This window comes from Protopterus annectens, chromosome 5.part0 (genome assembly GCF_019279795.1).
Source record: "Protopterus annectens isolate FY-2018-M chromosome 5.part0, PAN1.0, whole genome shotgun sequence".
Lineage (NCBI taxonomy): Eukaryota > Metazoa > Chordata > Ceratodontiformes > Protopteridae > Protopterus > Protopterus annectens.
Window position 1 is genome coordinate 892705084 of NC_056735.1, and position 19811 is coordinate 892724894.

Consider the following 19811-nt stretch of genomic DNA (forward strand, 5'->3'; position numbering starts at 1 on the left):
TTTTAGTTTCCAATATTTTAACAGATTCTTTAATTAGCACAAAAATAATCACATGTCCCTTGTCCGACCATAATTCTACAACTTTTGAATTATTAGTTAATTCAAATATTAATATTCAAATAAAAAGGATTCCTGTGTACATTACTAAATTAAAAGATGTCAATGAATTGATTTCTTCTGAAATGCAGAACTTCATAGACCTCAACAATACAAAGGATACATCAGAAATATACATCTGTGATGCATTAAAAGCTTATTTATATGGTAGAATAATTAATTGGTGTAATAAAAAAGGAAATTATGGGATAAGGAATTACAAGATATACAATATAAGATAGATAATATGAAACCTGAAGCTGGGGGAGTCAAAGAAAACACTGACAAAAGAAGAGAAATAGACTTATTGTATAACAAATTCTTAGAGATACTTAACCATAAAACCATGATAAATTTAGAAAAAAATAAATGTTTTAATTTGTCTACTAATCTACTAATCCTAAATCTTTAAATAGGTTGGCAAATATAACAAAAAAGTTAAACAAATTTAATCATATCAATGAAATATATACCCCCCCCAAAAAGATGGTGTCAGATCTGCATAACATTTTAAACAAATTCAGATATTTTTTTCTTAATATTAATCAAACATCTAGTTCAATTGATTCTAAAGAGAACATTAAAATATTTATAAATAAATATACTAAAAAAAAACTAATGGAAGAAAATATAATTCTTATGGAAAAACATATATCTTTCAAAGATATTCAAACCCAAATTACTGAATTAAAACAGAATAAAGCACCTGGTAATAATGGTATTATACCAGAAATTTATAAAATCTTACCTATTAGCGCTCTAAAATTACTTAACAACGTTTTCAATATTGTTCAAGATAATAACATAATTTTGCCCTCTTGGAAATACACTTTTAATTCCCCCATTTTAAAAGCTAATAAAGACCCTACTAAATGTTCATTTTATAGGCCCATCTCTTTATTAAATACGGATTATAAAATCTTTATGTCAATTTATTCTGATAGGCTTAAAAATTCTCTCCCTAAGCTAGTAGACGAAGACCACACAGGTTTCATAGCAAATAGAACCACTTATGAGAACATAAAAAGAATAATTACCCTCTTGGTATCTGTTAAAAATCTAAGTAACAATTTTACTCTAATTACTGTAGACATAAATGGTGCTTTCGATTCAGTTAACTGGGAATACTTATACATCCCATATGGGGAATTACATTTCTCAAATAGCTTTATAAAGCTTATCACTCAAGTATATAGTGGTAATCAAGCTTACATTAAAATTTACTTACTTTACTTATGCCCGTCACCCTTGACAGGGTATGGGCCACCAACTACAGCTCTCCACCGAATCTTGTCCTGGGCCAACTGTTCTATTTGGTTCCATGTGTAGCCTCTAAGCTTAGCATCTGCCTCAAAGTCTCGCCTCCAGGTGTTTCGTGGGCGGCCTCTTCCTCTCTTCCCCCGAGGATTCCAGCGCAATGCCTGTCTTGTAATATTGTTTGCTGGTTTGCGAAGAGTATGCCCGATCCATCTCCACCTCCTCCTCTTAACTTCTTCCCCAATCGAAAGTTGGTTGGTCCTTTCCAAAAGGGTGGTGTTGCTAATAGTGTCTGGCCATCGAATCCGTAAAATCTTCCTGAGACAGCTATTTGTAAATGTCTGAAGTTTTTTAGTGGTGGTCTTGTTTAACCCCCAGGTCTCTGCCCCATACAGCAGTACTGACTTCATATTAGAGTTAAACAGCCTTATCTTGTTGACCAAGGATAGTTCTCTTGTTTTCCAGACCCTATTTAACTGTATGAAGGCTGCTCTTACTTTTCCTATCCTTGCCCTGACATCAGCTTTTGATCCGCCCTGCTTGTCAATTATGCTGCCAAGGTAGGTAAAGGACTGCACTTCCTCCAGTGGCTTCCCTTGCAGAGTGATAGGGTTAGTATTTGTAGAGTTTAATTTAAGGATCTTTGTCTTCAGATTGTTAATGTTAAGACCCACCTCTAGTGCTGTAACTGCCACCAAATTTGTCTTGTTTTGCATTTGCTGCTGGCTGAGAGAGATGAGGGTGAGATCATCAGCATAGTCCAGATCTTCCAGCTGATTCCATAGGGTCCATTGGATCCCATTTTTTTGTCCTGCAGTAGATTTCTTCATAATCCAATCGATAACTAACAGGAAGAGGAATGGTGACAGTAAGCATCCTTGCCTGACTCCAGTTTTTACTTGAAAGCTTTCAGAGAGCTGCCCTCCATGTATAACCCTGCATGATAGACCATTGTATGAGTTCTTTATCAAATTTACTATTTTCGTTGGTATACCATAGTGCTTCAGAAGACTCCACAGTGTCTCTCTGTCCACGCTATCAAACGCCTTTTCAAAGTCAACAAAGTTGATATACAATGGTGAGTTCCATTCAACTGACTGTTCCACAATTATTCTGAGTGTTGCAATTTGATCAGTACACAATCTATTTTTGTGGAAGCCTGCCTGCTCTTCTCTCAGCTTTTTGTCAGTGATGTCCTTTATCCTTTCCAAAAGGATACGGTTGAAAACTTTTCCTGGAACTGATAGAAGATTGATACCTCTGTAGTTGTCGCATTTGCTAAGGTCCCCTTTCTTGGGAAGCTTAATGAGATGGCTCTCTTTCCATTCTGAAGGAACAGTTTCCTCTGCCCAGATTCTTTCAAATAGTGGATACAACATCTCCACTGATGTATTCAGGTCTGCTTTAAGGGCCTCTGCCGAGATGTTATCTGGTCCTACCGCTTTCCCATTTTTCATTTGGATGATGGCTTTCCTGATCTCCTCCTTGCTCGGCTTTTCACAATTGATTGATAGATCTTCATTGGCTGGCTCAATAATTGGAGGGTTTAGAGGTGACGGTCTGTTTAGAAGTTCTTCAAAGTGTTCCACCCACCTTTTCAGTTGATGTTCTATACTATTGATGGTTTTCCCTTGCTTATCTTTAACAGGTCTCTCTGGCTTACTGTACTTTCCTGAAAGTCACTTGGTGATATCATACAACATTTTTGTGTTACCACTGTAAGCTGCCAGTTCTGCCTCAACTGCCAACTGTTCCACATAATTGTTCTTATCTATTTTAATGCATCTTTTGACCTCTCTGTGGGCATCTGCATATTCTTCTTGGGCCTTGCTCTTTGAAGCTCTAGTTTTACTGTTATTTACTTTTGCCTTCTTCCTCTTTCTGTCTTCTATCTTTACCAGTGTTTCTGCAGTGATCCACTCTTTCTGATGATACGTTTTAGGTCCCAGTGTCTCTTGACAAGCTAAGTCTACAGCCTTTTTCACATTCTGCCATGAGCTGTTTACTCCACCCTCCTCAACCAGTTCTTGTAGCACTTCAAATTTGTTCTTCAGTGCAATGTTGAACTGTTCTTTTGTCTGAGAATCTTTCAGTAGATGAACATTGTATTTGATTCTCCTAGATGACTCTTGAACCTGGGTTCTTTTAAGCTTTAGCTTCAGTCTAGCCACCAGCAAGTGATGGTCAGATGCTACATCTGCCCCTCTTTTCACTCTGAAATCTTGTAATGTTCTTCTAAACTTTCTACAGATGCATATGTGATCTATCTGGTTTTCTGTTGTATAGTCAGGGGAGACCCATGTATTTTTGTGTATCCGTTTGTGGGGAAAAATGCTGCCTCCAATGACCAAATTGTTGAGAGCACATAGATCAACAAACCTTTCACCATTCTCGTTGATTGTTCCCAGAGCATGTGTACCCATGATTTGCTCATATCCTATGTTACTGGATCCGACCTTGGCATTTATATCACCCATAAGGATAGTAAGGTCTTTGTCTGGGTAGGTCTCGAGGATCTGCTGCAGTCTTTCATAAAACTGATCTTTATCTTCCTCTTCACTGTCATTAGTTGGTGCGTAGCACTGGACCACATTCATTACAATTTTCTTCTTCTTTGTACGGAATGAAGCTGTGATGATCCTAGGGCCATGTGCTTCCCATCCAATCAGGGCTCTCTGGGCCTGTTTGGCCAACATAAGACCAACCCCTTGGGAGTGAAGTGCTTCACTGTCCTCATGTCCAGAATAAAGCAACAACTCTCCTGTAGATAATCGACACTGACCAGCCCCTGTCCACCTTGTCTCGCTGATTCCCAACAAACTCAAGTTGTTATTTCTCATTTCTGCTGCCACTTGGGCTGCCTTGCTTAGCTCATACATGGTCCTGACATTCCATGTGCCAATGTTTATTTTCCTGGTAGAGAGAAGGGTACTCTGCTTTGTGGCGTCCCTTCGGCTTTGGCCACAAAACTTCATAAATCTTCCATTTGAAGAACTCTCCTCTTCCAAGACAAGATTGTCTGTGTTTCCTGTAGTTGGTGTTTTTGTAGCAATTTGTTTTTTACGGGATGGGGTTGCTAACTCTAAGCGCAACCCTCCTCCTTTTTCAGACGGGCTTGGGACCGTCCTTGGCGGAGTTTACATTAAAATAGGTACTAATATTTCTCTAAAGATCCCCATTATTAAAGGTACCAAGCAAGGATGCCCTTTGTCCCAGTTATTATTCACTTTAAGTATGTAACCATGGGTAAATCTAATAAGAGAGGACACAGATATTCAAGGCTTTAAAATAAGGTCAAATGTTTCTTCAAAAGTACAAATGTTTGCTGATGATATATTGATTACTATTGGTGGAACTAACATCTATACAAGCACTTTTTAAAGATATGGAATACTTTCAAAGAAATTCCAGTCTTACCTTCAGTAACAGCAAAACACAAATCCTTTTATCTGGTTCAAAAAAAATTATATACATGATGAATATAAAAATATTTAGCACAATCTGAACAAATTCTTTACCTAGGCATAGTTATTACTAATAATATTAAAGATACTACTCAAATAAATTATAATAATAGTTTATTAGTCATTGAAAATACTGTTAAAAATGGAATAAAATTCCTTTTTCTATGGATGAAAAACTTTCTATCATAAAGATGATCCTACTCCCGAAAATACTGTGCATTATTCAATCTATTTCAATACCCCCTCCCTATTCAATTTTAAGAAAATTCAACTCAATAATTCAAAAATTCTTATGGTTCCCCAATAGACTCAGAATCTCATTAGCTTATCATATGCATAACTGGGACAATGGTGGTTTAGCATTACCTAATCTGGAAATGTACTCAATTTCCTCAGTGGTCAATACTATTTCTCTTCTTATTGATTCAGATTATACAGTATCCCGCGGTGATGCAGCAGTAGCATTGTTGCCTCACAGCAAGAGGTTTTCCCGTTCGATTCTCAGCTAGTGTGCGGGGAGTGCCTTCTGTGTGGAGTCTGCATGTCCTCCCCGCGGGTCGAGTGGCATTCTGAAAGACATGTGTGAATGGGCGTGCCTTCGTTGGATGTTGGGCATCGAGCTGGCAACTTGGCACTGTGAAAATCTACTGTCAAGTCATTAGCGGACCGGAGTTCCACTGTGGCGACCCCTAACTGGGAAAAGCCAAAAGACAACAACAACATTGATTCAGATTATACAGTAAAATTTGGCCTTGTTTATTGTTTGGGATATTTTTACAGTGACCCTAATGATAATGGACATCAGCTGGGTATAACAGCCCTGTGTTTCTAATGCTTAGTCAAACACTCGGCTTGTGCTGTGCTGATTAGGTCATAACAAGGCCGAAATATGCATATCCACAGCTAGTGGGGTTTGGCTTTATTGGCCAGAAATTGTCCAGTAAAATGAGAAAACAAGTCATGGACATTCAGAATTGCCAATGAGCTGAAACACCTGATGTTCATAAGGATCATTTGCATATATCCCATATGCCTCTGATACAAGAGGTTTGGGAGGTCACTCATTGGACGTTCTAGCATTGCTGGAGTTTTCATTTTGTTTTTACATGTACTAGAACAAAGTACACGATTCATCACTTGTATCCAAATAAAAAAATGACTTTATCACTGCCACAGGCTGTATGCGTGTGCACACCCTCAGTAGCTTAGGATCAAATTCTGTTACTGCATTTTTCTACTATATGTAACATTGTGAGACCTCTTGGCATCATATTTGAGGAATAGAACAACCACAGCCAAGTTTTAATCAAAATATTAACTTTTAGTTAATTTAGTTAATTTTTTAGAGAAAATGATCAAAAGAAAGTGGTGCTCCTTCCGTTCAAATTTAAGTGAGCATAAGACTTATGAGTTGCCTAAACAAAATAATTGCAAGAATGTGTTTTTTTCATTGTATTTTTAACTTTTGTACAGACTATGAACTAATTTAAGTTGCTCAAAACACAATACTATTTTGTAAAAGAAAATATACTTCCTGTAACAGGGGCCAATATAAAACTTGGTTTAAGGCAGAAGTGAACAAACACTTCTCACTATATAGCAGGATTAAGCATAATCTGTAAAAACAGTAGGTAGATTTTCATTCACCGGCCATTCTGATATCAGGTGAATAAGTGCAAAATATAGAGGGTTCAACAAAACTTTATGAGACATGCTTGATTCATAAATGGGATTATTCCTTTCAATACTGGTGAATGCCACATATATATGTATATGCATATGTATATCTATATCTATATCTATATCTATATCTATATCTATATCTACATCTATATCTATATCTATATCTATGTCTGTATCAAGGACTGTCCCAAAGACATCATGCCTCTATATCACACTACTAAGGATATTACAGTTTTCTTATCTGAATATTAAAATTTTGCATATTTTTGTCAGTATGCTACTGAGGGTGGCAAGATGAGTGGCAAGGTGAAATTCTGAAGGCACCATGATGAAGGACAAATTGATCCCAACAATGAGTAGCTGCATACCACATCTCCAAAGATATAACAGTCCATGTACTTGTCAGAGCATGAAAATTCTGATTTTTTAAATATATTGTCAATACCATTGGAATGGAGTATAAAAACATGATGGATTATCTATGGTTTGATGTTATTACTACAGGCAAGTTATGGAGTGATACATGACTCCTGTCTAGTATGGCTACAATGATATAACAGATTGCTTATTTCCTATATTATGATATGTTTCTTATATTTTACAGAGCATCTTCCTTAGTAAGCATGGTGACATAATGGGTAAGTTATAATTTTGAAGTTGTCATAAGTATAAACATATTATATCTATGCAGTATACATGCAGAGATATAACAGTTTGTTCATTTGTTATATTATCAAAAATTCATAGTTTGGCAAGATCTCAGTTTACATAGGTCCAACACATGGTTCACTAAGATTGTCACAATCATACCTCTCAACTGTCCAAACTTTTCTCAGAATGTCTTGATTTTTGCCACATTTTTTTGGTCTGTTCCTCATAAAATTTGTTTTTTTTTATTGTTCTGGCAAATGCTGTCCAATGTTAGTTCCCAGTTCCTCTGTCAAGTAGAGCCACTGCAGTGATCCCTGGGGTGAACTTTTTATTTCCCATGCACTCATCAACATTTCTCTTGAAGAGGCCAGTAAGGTGCTCTGCTTGACATGTATCCGAAGTCTATTCCAGAGCATGGTCAGTCTCTGGGTCATGAACCTGTCCATCCAGCATGCTCTGTTGATTGTGGTAATGAGGTTGAGGTCTCTGGAGCATGTGATGTGGAGAGATTTGGATTTCTTTAAATGTAGCATTTCTAAGAGCTGGGTCAGACATGGCTTTGTAAGTCAAGCAGAGATTGCCTTTTAGTAGACTATATGAGACAGAGAATATCTGGAGTTTTTTGAGTCTGTCCATGTAGGACATGTGTTTAAGGCCTAGGAGTCTCTTTGTGAGGTACTTTTGTGGCCTTTCCAGCTGCTGCATGTGTCTACTGAGGCACATGCCAAATGGGGCATTATTCCTCAATGACTGGCCTAATGAGGGAAGAAGAGAGAGAGATGATAACCTCTTTCTTTCTGGATGCAAACCCTTGGTAATGAGATGTGCCACATAGAAGGACTTTCTGATACATTGGCAATGTGGAGGTTGAAGGAGAGGTTGCTGTCAACCTGCGTCCCCAGATCTCTTAAAACTCCTTCAGTGTTCAGTGGGCTCCCACCAATGTGGTAATTAGTGGGAACTGAGTTTTTCCCAATGGGAATGGCAATACATTTTTTGGCATTAAGCTTAAGGCCTTGGTTTCAACACCAGTCATTGGTCTCAGTGAGGTCTTTCTGTCGGATGTCTACATCACTTGGGGAGATCATAATGGCTCCCAGCTTGCAGTCATCTGCAAACTTGGTCAGACAAAGCCCTTCTGTGTTGGCCTGGACTTCTGAGAAGTAGATGTCAAACAGGAGAGGACCGAGGACCGATCCCTGTGGGATTCCACTTGTGACTGGTTGGCAGTTTGATTTTGAGTCTGCTACTTTCACACTGTGAATTTTATCTGTGAGCCCATTTGCAACCCACCTAGTGATATAGGGGTTGATGCCTAGTTTGATGAGTTTATCAATAATTCCTGAGTGGGGAATGGAATCAAAGGCCTTGGCCAGATCAAGGTAGGCTGTATGAACTGCCTTGCCCTCATCCGCAGCTCTGGTGACTGACTCAAAGAAGTCAACCAGGTTGAGCAGGCATGATCTACCTTTCACAAGAACAAATTGCATGGGATCCAGAGTTTGGAGATTCCCTATAACCTTGTTAATTAGATCCATGGTGATGTACTCCATAGCCTTACATATCAGACTCATCAGGCTAATGGGGTGGTAATTCCCAGTGTCTGTAGTCGCTCCCACTTTATGGAGAGGGATGATTGTAGCAGTGCACTATTCAGTAAGCACAAAGCTTGAGGTGAGGTCCTGATTGACTAGGGTACACAGATATGGTGCCAGTTCATTTTATATTTCATTAGAACACATCCAGGGATATTGTTGGGTCTTATTGAAGCTGTATTCTTGGCCTTGGACAATGCAGCTTTAACTTGTGCTGCAGTAATGCTGGGTGCCTGGCATTTTGCAAGTATTGTGATTGGTCCTTTGGGGGGGTGGGTGGGTAAAGTTGGTACTGAATCTGTCAGCCAGTATGTTGACAATATATGTTGGCTCAGTATAGGAAGTATCATTGTGCAGTAACTCAGAGCAAACCTGGGTATTGCCATGGAGATTTTTGATATAACTATAGAAGGCTTTGTGGTTGTTTTTAGTGTGTGCCACAATTCTGCCTTCGTAGCTGGCTTTAGGGGTTTTGATGAGGGATCTCAACTTTTTGTTGAGGCTAATAAGGGAGTTTTTCCAGTCTTGGGATTTCACCTTTTTCTGCAACAGTTTCTTCCTTCTGTTGTAGTTTATTAATGGCAGGGGACCACCAGATTGGCTTCCTTTTTTGGAGGAAAGCATCTTGGTTCTGTTAGGTATGGCTAGTTCCATGCATTTATGTATGTGTTCGTACTTTGCATTGGTGTATGATTCAGCAATCAGGCATCTATTTTCCATTGACCTGGGTGCCATGAAGTTAGCCACCTCTGATTTTAGGAGCCCAAAGTCAGCCTTGGAGAAGTTTTTCATGGTGGCTACCTTTGCGGGGGGTGTGGGTGAGATGTGGATTTCCATGGTTATTAGTTTGTGGTCAGATCTAGCCAGGGAGGAATTGACTATTTGTGTAGAGCAATGGTTGCCCATGTTAGTAATAACTAGGACAAGGATGTTGCTTCCTCTAGTGGGGGTAAGAATGAGCTGGTATAGGAAATTGGAACTGATGAATTCCAGGAAGTGCTGAGCCAATGTATTGGTGCATGAGTAGTTTTCCCAGTTGATGGAGGGCTATTTGAAGCCACCTAGTATGAGAGTGTTTGGTTGGACCCTAATAGTTTCCAGGGTGCTTAGGAAAGTGGAGTGAGAGTCTTGGGACATGGTTGGGGACCTATAGCAGGCTACGACCTGAATCGCCATCTTACCCAATGTTAGTTGTACCTGAAGTATTTCAGATGCATTATGCTGGGCTACTATTCTGGATGTGTGCATATCCTTTATGAATATGGAGACACCACCACCTTTGGAGCTTCGTTTCATGTTCTGTGGCCAAAAGATGTGGAATGAGTTATAGCCTGGTAGTGCAGGGTTGCTTTCTGCTGCTTTAAACCAGGTCTCTGTTACAGCACAAATGTCGATGTTCTCCATTTTGAGGAGTACTTAGAGCAAGTGCATCTTGAGAGTTAGATTTCTAGCATTGAGCAGCATGGCCCTCAGACTGAATTTATTTATAGCTGTAATTTAGTCCTTGGAACATCACCTAAAAAGGCACTATAGGGGTGGCAAGAGCCTTAGCCAGTATCCATAAACCCAGGGGTGTCAGATGCAGGCCACCTCTGGTAAAATATTGAAGTCTGTCAATCATGTCATCCCAAGCAGATAGATGCTGCTTCTCCTTAGAACAACACCAGAAACTTAGACAATTGTTAAAGTCAATCATTTTCTGCTTGTACTGGGGTATCAGTCTGGGAAAGCTAAATGGCCTGTCTTGGTATTCAAACCATGCACCTACTACATGCCAAGCCATGACTCTAACCACTAAGCGAATGGAGCTTCTAAGTTTATTAAAGCAAGATGCAGTACAAATAAATTCTTGTTTGGAGTGAGATAGATAGTGAATACATTGCTGGAGATGAGGAAAGAGCCCAAATTAGCATTCCTTGACTTGAAGAAAGCATTTAACAAGGTCCCAAGAAAGTTGAATTAAGCAGTCCTGACATGCTTCAAAGTTACAGTAACATTAAACGAATCAGTGCAGGCTATATTACAAGGACCTTGTGATAGAACTGAACAATATTTGGAGACACAGATGGTTTCTCAGTGGGAGTGAGTAAACTCCAGGTTTCTTCTCTGACTAGACTCCTGCTCATACTGGTGATGGACTATATTAGCAAACAGGTTTGCAAGGACAGATCAATAAAGCTGCTGTGTGCAGAGACTGTGGCACTACAAGCAGATTATGAACAGGAATAATCAGTAACTAGAATGCAAAACTGAAGGCACATGGGATAAAGCCTACAGGCAAGACAGTGGCAATTGCAACAAATGGATCAAATCAGAGGGAAATAAAAGCTGAGATAGATAGGAAAATAGTATGGTCAATAGCTTCATGTGTCTGAGTGTGTAGTTTATGAGAAGGGATGCCTGAATGAGGACAGCAGCCAACTGGCACAGAGTGCCAGGGATAGTATATGACAGAAGAATACCAAAGAAGTAAGTTGTACAAAACAGTGCTGGGACCAGTGCTTCTGTAGAGCAAAGAAATCTGGGCAGTGAAGGCACAGCAGCAGAGGAAGCTTGAGATGATGGAGATGAACTACTTAAGATATGCAGTAGGATGCACACTTTGAGATGGAGAAAGAACAGAGGATATCTGAGCAGCAGGTAAATTATCCTCGTTCACAGAGACTATGAAGAAGAACAGATTAGGGTAGTTTGGTCACATGCAGGAAAGCAAAAAATGCTTTAGTAAAGCAGATTTGGGAGAAATAGGAAGTTGTGAGAGACAGGAGGAAGGTAAAGAGATGGATGATGCACCAAATGGGAAAAGATCTGCAACAGGCAAATCACTGTCAAACAGTGTAGAAGAGTAGCCCTGAAATAAAGCAAACATAATACTGGCTTATGGAATAAAGAAAGAGTTGTATCTAATGTTAAACGCTTTTCATTAACTGCATTAGTAAACTTTATCAGACAACATCAGTATAACAAATTCATAACAGTTAAATAGTTTAAAATATGGCGCCCTTTTTCTAAGACAGGAATTGACATCACAAACCTAAAGATTATGCTACTTCCCCCATTGCATACACCATTATTCATGAGCAAATGAATATTCATGTATATTACTAAACATTCCAAATACATCAAATACAAACAATATATACAACTGTATAAATTAAAAATTATTATAAAATGCCTAAGATATTAAATTGTGTATACATTTATATAAATAAAATATTCAATTTAAACAAAACTTATTGTAATTGCCAAAGCAACCTTTATCTACTTAAAGCTTTCAATTTTAAAATGCTGCTAATACTGCAAATATCATTAAGTCCAGGTCATGCATAAGAATGAAGCATGAGCTGCCATATAGGTTCTACCTTTTTCAATTGTAGTTCCCAGGGACCACCTCTATCATTACTAAGCAGTTGCTGCAATATTGCAAATCTAAAATAATGATCATTTTGTTCATGCACATGTTTAGCTAGGGCATTATTTAACTGATCTTTCCTTATTGCATATATGTGCTCATAAATTCTTTCCTTGAGAGACCTGGTGTTTTTTTCCTATATAAAATGCTGGGTAGAGTTGGCATACTGCCACATATATTACCCCCTTAGAATTACAATTAAATTTGCTCTGATTAATATATTATGTGCCCTTTATCTGTATGCATTGTCCTTGATGTATGTGTCTACAATAATTGCACATAATGTAGTGAAATCCCAAGGCTATGGATTAGCTCGAATTACCACAGAGATGGAACCATGTTTGAGAAACCTGAATAACTTAGAGAATGATTTTCTAGTGAGAGGCTATGAAAGTCAGATGTTAAAAAACATCCTGGAATCCATTATAGAACTGAAAAGGACTGAAGCACCTTCACTCAACCTCCCCAGTAGAAAAACGTTAAGTAATTCCACAGAGAATAACAAATGCAGAAATAGCTGCATCCTGACATACACTTTGGATTATCACAGTATCAAAAATATTATTGAAGAAAACTGGGACATTGTCACAGGAAACCCTTTTCTGATTAACATCTTAGGTGAAGCCCCATCATTTGTTTATAGGAAGGCCAGGAACATTAGAAGTTTTGTTGAATTTAAACCTAGACCATGTGAGAAAAGCACTAAAAGATGTGAAACTAATTGTACATTTTGTATATTTATACAGCAAGGTGATAGTTTTTATTGCCCTTAGTTAAATAACATCATTAAAGCCAGTGCAGGGGGTGACTGTAACACTAAAAATGCAATTTACAGGGCACAATGCAATGAATGTGATGCATTCTATGTGGGCAAGACTGTAAATAAACTCAAGCGTAGGATTTCATGTTATCTGTCAGAAATCCGCTCTGGATGTAAAAATAATGCACTAGCCAAACACCTTTCTCTTCATAAAAGACACACAGGTTTTAAGTTCCAGATCCTGGATCACATAGATATCGGTGATCTTGAAGGAAACATCCCGAATATTCTGGAGAAACGTGAACTCATGTGGCAATTAAAGCTGAACTCTTTTAGGAAGCCTGGACTAAACTACTACTGTTCAATTAAAAGTGCACTGGAACTTAGAAAATTGCCCCATTGTTTACATGACTAATTGTATTTTATTTTATTTTATTCTACAAATTGGTTTTAAATACCATTTTAAATCAGTTGAAATTTAAGTGTATATTTTGTTTCCATCATCATACATACATTTCTTCTTACTTTTATTTTTTTTCTGGTTCTTTTTTCCACAATATTCAAAATGATGTGTAATAACAATACTAACTAATTATACAATTATATAGGTTTTTAGGGTTCTTGTACACAGACCTGAAGAAGACTAGAAGGAAGAAAGCCATCTTTGTTAACAATAGGTTATGAAAATAGAAATTGATTTTTACATGCAAAATGTATATGTTGTCGTTGTATCTTTCGGCTTTTCCCGGTTAGGGGTCACCACAGTGGAACTCCAGTCCGCTAATGATTGGCAGTAGATTTTTCCATACCGAGTCGCCAGCCCTGACGTACAACCTTCAACGAAGGTACGTTCATTCACGCATGTCTCCACACAGAAGACGCTTTAGCTGAGAATCGAACAGGACAATGTCTTACTGTGAGGCGGCAACGCTACCGCAGCACCACCACCGCAGCTTCTATATTTATATATATTTTTGATTGCCAAATTAACTAAGGTTGATATATTTCCAGCCATGTAGTATATTGTCTTGGATAAAATCATAGACTTAATAATCTACTTAATAATTTGGTTAAATAAGAGGTACCACATCATTATAAATTTTATTTAAAGTACATAAGGGTTATATATTATTATGACAGCTACTAAGAAGGGCATGACCAGCTTGAATGTCACACTGATGGGGGAAGGGATATGAATTTAACATGTGTACCAATAACACTTAGTTTTACAGCACAATAAACCACTCCCATGCCTGATAAAATGTATATATATATATATATATATATATATATTTAGAAAGCTTCTGAGGAAATTATTACTCTATTTTTGTTTTACTTGGATCGCTTGTCTGTGTATTTAATAAAGGATTTTTGACTGGAAACAGACTGCTTGCCTTGCTTGGATTACTTTTGAATACTTAGTAATGCTGTACAATTATATATTTTCTATTATTACTTTTTGTTTTGTTTTGACTTAAGATGAGTTTACGTTCGCTACTTCTACTACTATTGTCTGATCTGATTAATATACAGTGATTAACTAGAAATATATGGACTGAAAATCTTCCACACAGAGAAGTTTCTTACACTGTTTTATTTTTGGACCCATTACACTTTAGTGGGTTGTTTTGAGACTTTGGGGATACCCGGAGATTACTTTTTTTTTATTCATAATACCTACTGATTTATTGGCCATACAGCTTGTCCTGCCATTCTCCAACAGATTTTTAAAATGTCTTGCTCTCCTTGCCACCATTTTGAAATCATGACACAATTTTGTTCTAATATTCAAATCCTCATCCATAAGTGTCCAGTATTTCATCATAATAGCCTTAATTTCATAAAAATGTGTATTAAATAGTATTATAAGCAGTGCAGGCAGTGCTCACTCACATTTAAGGGTATTGGGTTATTGGTATATGATAAAATAGGTGCAAAATGACCATTTGATCTTTTTGTATTTACTTCATTATACAATTCTCAAAGGATATGACTGGGATAGCCTCTCTTTTTAAACATGTCAATAAAATTATTGCAGTCTATTTCAAAGTCCTTATCTAAGCTAACCATCCTTGCCGCCTGAATAAAGCTGTCCCTTAACTACTGATTTCTTATAAATTGCTGGGTGTGCACTAGAAAAATGCAAGAATGAATTTGAGTAGGTCAGTTTTCTGTAAATATTTGCTATGAATCTTTTATTATCCCTATCCAATGAGATTATTTTTTTGGATGTTATTTTGAGTAAGGATAGGGATAGTACTTGTAAGTATTTTTATTATCATACTAAGAATGTGTAGCACATTGGCAGTGGTTTTAAGATGTCCTGTTAATTTGTGAGTTATTGTTAATTGCTAAAGCACCAGTAGATTGTGAAGCTCCCGCTAACTTGATGTATCTAGAATTATACAATGCTATGTGATAAGTGGTTTAAAGTTTTTAATACTGTTTTGGAAGATTTGTTAATATTAATGAGCATACAGTAGATATGGAGTAATAATCATTGGGCTCTGGAGACTACAGATGAATCATTAAGGTAGGGTTGAGTCGTTTAGCAATTTTCAAGAAAACTGAATGCATGTTGTGTGGTTAGTTGTAATGCATCAGTGGTGGCTATAGAAAAATCAGTGTTGTGTCATCTGCATATTGCATTAACACTATAGTCCCTTTTACTTTTTTCATGCCCTTAACAGATATATTAAAGAAGCTGGCCTAGGAATGAATATTGAGGTACCCCGGCTGTAGCAGGCAAAAATGTTGAGTACACATTTGCCACCCTACAGATTGTGACTGTTTAGATAGTTTCATACCATCTAATGGTTTATCTACTCAGGTTATATTTAGCTAACTATTATTAGTATGCTATATGGTACTTTGTTAAAAGTTTTTGATACAGCTAGAAAGTATGGCAACATGTAGGCACTGAGTTTTATTTTAGTTTTCTTCATTCAGAAAGGTTAGCAGTGTTGTTTTGGTGGTATGGCCAGGTCAAAATTCATGTTGTCTGGAAGTGATATTTTTATAGATTCATAGGTTTATAGGTTGGTACTAGGTTATCAGCCCTAGGGCCTATACAAGCCTGGCCATAACAATTCCCTGGATATTTCTTCCCACAATATTTACTTTCCTGGACCCCTGTCTAGCAGGGCGACTGACGTGATCCCTGGGGTGAATTTCGTATCTCACATCCAATTGCCAAGGTTCCTTTTGAAGAGGGCCAAGAAGGCACTCTGCTTGACATGTATGGGCAGTCTGTTCCAGAGTATGGGGAGTTTCTGACTCAGGAACCTATCCGTTCAGCATGTTTTGTTCATTGTGATGACAAGGTTTAGATCCCTGGAGCATGTCTCTGAGGGATTGGGATTTCTTGAAGTGGAGCATGTCCAACAGCTCTGGGTTTGACATGGCCTTGTATGTTAAGCAGAGATCACCTCTGAGTTGACAATATGCCACAGAGTATAGCTGGAGTTTTTTTAGACGGTCAGTATAGGACATCCGCTTTGGCCTGTGATTCTTTTAGTGAGGTATTTATGTGGCTTTTCCAGCTATTGCAGATATCTTGTGAGGTACATACCAAATTGGGTGTTGTACTCTATAATGGGTCTAATGAGGGATGAGTACAGTGGGACAATGATCTCCTTTTTTGAGAGAGGAAATAAAATTACTATGGGACTATAATTCCAAACGTCTGTTAAACTGCCAACTTTATATAGAGGTATTACACCTCTCTCTCATTACCCAAACACTTCCCTCCACCTTTAATAATGCTAAAATAGTTGAGCACCTCTTCATACTTAATGACAGGAAAAGACTCTGTAACATGGTCTATATATCCCACCAGGTGATAACACTATAACATTAGAAAATTTCCCCTCCTGGATGACATCAAATATTCACCATGAGACAAAAATCTTGGTTGACAAATGCAGATAGATTCTCCCTTATTTCTAACTCTCTCTCTTTGTCACTAAACTTATATGACAATTCATAATTCATTCATACCCAAACCAGACTCAACAAGTCAAACAGGAAAAAAATCAATACTGGACTGTTTTTTTACAAACAAACCCAATCAAAGCTCATCTTCAGAAACCTTACCATATACATTTAGAGATATCCACCAATATTTGCCCTGAGACATACAACTCTTCCGCTCAAGAAATACCATTTTAAAGAAGTACAAAATTTAACAAATTTTAATAAAGAATCTTTCTTAACCATTCTTAAGTCTATAAACTGGATTCTTCTCAAAAACATTACCTTAGAAGTTAAAGTCCACATATTTAATACCACCTTCTGCAATGTCCTAAACAAATTGGCACCCATATGCCAAAAGGTCAAACAAAACTCTACCCCGGGCTGTATGTAACAACCAAACAATTAACACAGGATAGGGATAAGGCATAAAAACCATGGTGAGATAACAATCCCAAAAAATGTCTGACACCTTCGCAATCAAACAATGTAAAAGCTGAAAATGATAAAACAGATCACTTTTTAAATTACATAAACAATCAAAAAATGTCTTGTTCCTCTATGGAACTCCATCAAAACACTTTAATCCTCTGGTAGAGTCGAGCAGCCCAGTGTATATTCAAATATTTATCCAGACAATTTCCCTTCATTATTTAACTCCCAATTCATTGACACCATAAAAGCAATATTTATTTTAGTCAGTAGCCATTCACTCCAGCTTAATTTCCAAGGTATCAGCCATAACACTCTTGCAACACTGTCCAAGTCTCTATTATTAAAAAGAACCTACAAAACTAAAATCTACCATTCTAGCTGTAGATAACTTACTGATGAATACCTGAAAATTGCAGCAGAAGTATTGCTTACTCCAGTTCAATAATCATTAATAGATCCATTCAACTGTATTATATTTCCCCCAAGGGGAAAAAAAGCATTCATTCTCCTCCTGCAGAAAGGGAGAAACACAACTGATCTTTCCAACTATAGACCCACAGCTATACTTTCTCTCCTGTGAAAATTCTTAGTAAAATCCATCCATTCTCAATTATTTGACCACATTCTTATGAACGACCTCCTCTCTTCTATAGCTATAATACACGTAATATTGTATCTTCAAAACCATCTCTCCCTAAATGCCAATAAATCCCATATCATTCTTTTGTCCCCCTCAAAAGCCCTCTCACTTGATAAGCACTCTTTCAAGATCACCAGCCTCTCTCACTCCTCAGTAGAAGTTGTTTCTTGTGCCAAACTACTTGGTGTTACCATTGATGAACATCTGAAATTTAATACTCATATTCAACTAAACATAAAAAAAAACACCAGAAGCTCGGCATGCTTTATAGAAATGCCCCCTTTCTATCATTAGCTACTAGACAAACTCTTGCCTCCACCTTCCTTTTACCTTCTCTACTGTATGGTGCTCCTCTTCTTACCAACCTCACAGCTTCTATCTCCTCAAAACTTGAAAGTTGCTACAACAAAATCGCCAAATTCACTACTAACTCTAGGCATTTTACACACCATTGCATCTCCCTCCATAGTCTTAAATGGCTTGAACTCCCTAATCATCTTGACTACCTCCAACTTACTACTGCCCACAAACTAATTTTTAACCCCACTGCTTACCCTACATTATCTAATATTTTGCCTTTCTACACTCCTCTCAGGCCCCTAAGATCAGCCCACCAAAATCTTCTTACAGTTTACAAACCTAAACGACCCCCTGGCAACCTACTACTTTCTTATACTATAGCAAAGAAATGGAACTCGCTTCCTCCCCTGCTAAGAATCACTACAAGCCCAGAAAAATTCAAATCTCTTCTCCACTCTCACCTCTCCCAAAACTGGAAATGCAACTGTATACTTCCTACCTAGATCCTTTCACTTCCCCTTTTCAATCCTCTCCCTCCTGCCCCTCTTTCTTCCAACTCTTTTCTCCTGCTCCTCTTTCTTCCAACTCTCTTTTTTTCAGCCCCCACCCTTTATTCTCTATCTTCTTCCCCCTGTATAAACTCTAAGTCAATACTTTTATATCTTCACTTCCCCACTGCTTATATCCTTCTTCTTGCATCTGTATCTTTTACCATTGCCATAATATGTATCTTTTACCTCAAACATAAAATGAAACTGTGTAGTTTTTTTCTGTGCTACAAATTTAATCTTTTAAAAAACTTTTATTTTTCTTGTTTGTAAATTGTTTACTGTGCAATGTGTTTGTAATATGGGGCTTTAAGTGTACAATGTGTTTGTAACTTTGGAGCTTTTCTTCCCGGGCCTCCACTGAAAACGGGCTTTCAGGTCCAATGGACATCCCCGGTTATCAAACTGGAAATAAATAAATAAATAAATAAAATCTGCCCTTTTCTTTGACCTATTTAAAGAATTTGACATTGTTTCTCACAACTAACTGCTCCATCAGTTGACCTATTTTGATCTATCCTACTCTAGTATCTCCTGTTCCACATCTACAGGTATGACAGATCCCATGCTGTCTGTTGAAATTTAGTGGAAAAACATCCAATTTTGCTTTCATTGTTGCATTGCTATTTTGCAAATTCTAAATTGCAGAAGAGATATTTTGCAGCAGCTCCAGTTCTTAAACATTCTTCATGTTATTAAGCATATCTTGGATCCAGATGTTTGGGAACTGCTGACATTTCAGAAATGGCTTTTCCCTGTTTTAATTTCTACAAATGTTTAGGTAGTGTGATAGGAATGAACCCCATTCCTGAGTCAGGGTACAATTAAAATTTAAGAAATTAGTGTTGATTCATTCTCGATGTTTGCCAAGAATCATCTTATAAGCTCTCACAATACATCACAAATTGCCTTCTTCTGCAGTTGATATGGACTTAAGTGGAACAATTTAAATACCATTGGAAATTTTGCTGTATTAGCTCTCTTGCTCCTAAAACAAT